The sequence below is a fragment of the Schistocerca americana genome, chromosome 7, assembly GCF_021461395.2.
Source record: "Schistocerca americana isolate TAMUIC-IGC-003095 chromosome 7, iqSchAmer2.1, whole genome shotgun sequence".
NCBI classification, from domain to species: Eukaryota; Metazoa; Arthropoda; class Insecta; order Orthoptera; family Acrididae; genus Schistocerca; species Schistocerca americana.
In genome coordinates this window covers 138,029,190-138,032,619 of record NC_060125.1, presented here as the reverse complement: position 1 = coordinate 138,032,619, position 3,430 = coordinate 138,029,190, and positions in this window count along the sequence as shown.

Here is a 3,430-nt window from a genome sequence, read left to right as displayed (position 1 = left end):
TTCTGTACATCACGTCACAGAATGGGTGTTGTTTGCATTTATGTTAGTAAGAAAATAGGAAACGCGGCTACTCGACGACGGCGTTTGGGGAGTACAGCCGGTCCTAATTTTCCACTTGGCACAAATCTTCAGGCTAGCTGCGGAACGTCTACAAGGCGCACAATTTATCAGCGCGGTGTATGCCTTCCGCACGTGTCTCATGATTTTCTTTGCACTTGGTGTGGGGCAACGGAAACGTCAGTGGCAGATCGACATTCGCTGATTTACTTTGCGTACTCGTTGTCTGGAGCAAGCCTTAGAACATATGTCAGTTTTGGAGACTGGTACAGTGTGTCACATACGGAACTTCGGAATGTCTCTGATGAGAGCGTGTGGGATGTCGTTCTGAGTTTGACAATACAGACGAGAGAGAGAACGGAGGGGCGGAAATTCATTACTGGCATACATCCTACTCTATTCGCTGTTCAAATGTCCTGTGACTAAACTACAGCTTTAAAATCTGATGTAACATCGAGCTGTGTCGTTAAACGCTCAACATAGGAACATTTTGTATATTTCTTTGGTAGATGGAGAATCACTATTTCTTTTCTAAGAAGCCTACGGAAAATCGGCTAGAGTGGACAGAAATATCACTATGACCTAAAAGAGATTTTATCGAGAGAGTATTTGTAGGTTAGAATTTAAAGGGTCGTCGATCGCATGTTGATTAGAGCCAGACTATTGGCTAATGGAAGCTGAAGTTAGTTTGACGGTGCACTGCAGAAAATGTAAATCATCAACGTCTGAACTACCTCATCAGTGTAGTTAAGCAGACATTTTATCCAGATCGTTGTACGCCGAGACAGGAGACAAAGACGTTGCCAGGAAAATAGAAAAAGTTAAGAAATTTGGGTAACTGATACACACTGTGGTCTCCTCCTGAGAAATTTTCAGACGAAAAAGAGGAAATATATGAATCTGAGATAAGGAGACTGAGCTGAGGAGACCTCAACTCTCTTTGTACAGCGTCGGTCATGGTAAAAGCTATTAAGAATGTTCTTGAGGTTTCCACATTCTGATCTGCCATTGTCTGAGACTTGTATGGAAGAACCGAAGTTTATTGTTTAACGTCCCATCGATGACAAGACCATTAGAGATATAGCACAATTTCTAATGGAAGGAGGGTGAGGAAGGATACCAGCTGTGTGCTTTTCAGAGGAACCACGTCACCACCTGCCGTAAGTAACTCAGGCGAACAATAGATCCTCTATATCTGGGTGGCTCCTATATTTGGGCTTTGAACAGCCGCTGTCCGAATCAGAGTCCCGTGTCTTCCCGCGACGCAAACTAGCTCTTCTATTGATAAGTTGACTGCAGAACGATTCCACTGCTGACAAAATACTTTTCACGTAAGGACTATGAATACAAGATAAGAGATATTAGGACTCATACGAAGACATATATTCTCTCGCTCTGTTTGCGAGTGGAATAGAAAAGAAAATTTGTACATGCTGCTCACCGCCACGCACCATGTACTGTCTTGCACATTATGTACGCGGATGTAGAATCGTAATTTGCGTGAGATGAATACTTTTTCATACCGAGAGAGTTCCAAACTGAATTGCCACGCCCGTGCCTCGCGTGCACTCGGAAGGCATTATCTGTCTCCCGGCACCTTGCGTGGAGAGTAAAAATTCCTGTTAGAGGAGGCCGTGGGCTGTCGAGACGCTGGCGAATTGCTTTACTGCAGTAACCGTGGCACGGAGAAAGAAGGAATAGGAAGAATACTGCTGACAATGTATCGTAAGCAAGCGCGCTATCGCGTCCACACGTTACGTCACTGTTCAAGCAGTCTGCTATGCATCCATTTCTTTGCTCGGCAATTTGTGCTGCATTTATTGTGCTCAAGGACACAAAAAAAAGAAGAAAACTAAGTCGATTCTGGCTACACCAGTCTCCAAACAACAGACGTACGAGAAATACCAAGCGGGGGCGACGTTCATTTGTAAATTTTTATATGAGGTCGCAGCAAGATTTTAGATTTTCTGCTTGTTAAGCAGGGAACTTCTGTCTCTAGGCAAGACACTTTTACGCGCAATTCAATTTCTGCGGCGAAAAGCCTGGAAACTACATTTAGTTTGTTGGCAAGCAGCGACATACATACCGCTTTGAGACATTTATTTTGCGTTTCAAAACAACGCATTTCTGAGATTATTCCTGAAACTGCGAAACAGTCAAGGGTTTTTCTTAGGTGTTATGTAAGGTTTAAATTACTTTCGATACCTCATTTGTACTTTAATTCATTAAAAGGCTGCAACCCTGAGTTTCTCCCGGGCGTATAAGTGTTTAAACAACTTATGGGTATGCAACGGGTGAAGTTTTCGACAACCGCCTGTATTTCGAAGAAAGGTGCACACTCCGTCATGTTGAAGGCACAATTTAATATCTGAAGAGCGTATTCTGATAAAGAATGAAAGAATGGATCTCTCTCTCTTTCTCTCTCTCTCCCTCTCTCTCTCTCTCTCTCTCTCTCTCTCTCTCTCTCTCTCTCTCTCTCTCTCTCTCACTCACACACACACACACACACACACACACACACACACACACACACACAGAGAGAGAGAGAGAGAGAGAGAGAGAGAGAGAGAGAGAGTAAACTCTACCACGACCATACAACCAAAGATGACTAATGTCAAAAGTTATCGATAGTGGGAATTAATAATCAACGGCTTAGGTAGCAATAACTCTGTCTACCTGTTTTCTGACACTAGAAAGAGCAAGATTTCGCACAGATTTTTAGTAAAAACCTATATCTCTATTTATATTTTTTTGCTAATTTAATTTCAACTGATTCCCTAATAACACTACCCCAATAGTTGGAAATGCATGCCAGAATCTCAGTGTCATTACAAGGAACAGTGAAATGCTGAAAAGTAAGTAATCTGTTTATTATTCCTGAAATAATCGCCGTAAGTATTAATACATTTGTCCCACTGTGAGAGAAGATAGTCAGTGTCTTCGTGGAAAAATATTTGCAGTTGCCTACGCAAAAATTATTGTACCCAACCTTGCACCTCTTCGTCCGAAGCTCACCGGCAGTCACGAATGTCTTCCTTCACGGCTCAAAAACATGGAAATCGCCTGGGGATAAATGGGAACTGTATAGAGGATATTTAACGGCTTCCCAGTGAAACTTCTGCAACTTAGTCTAAACAACCTTGGCAACGTGTGGGCCATCCAAGGTGAAGCCACTACTTGGCACTCTGGGCATCACATCTCAAACTTTTATTCAAATAATCTTCAGAGGCGGCGTTCCATATGAGTACTCCATAAATTTCAGCATGCGGTCTTCTCAACAGACATCATTGGACATAAACCGCCTTAAAGAATATGATCAAATGTCCAAATGTGTAAGAAATCTTATGGGACTTGACTGCTAAGGTCATCAGTC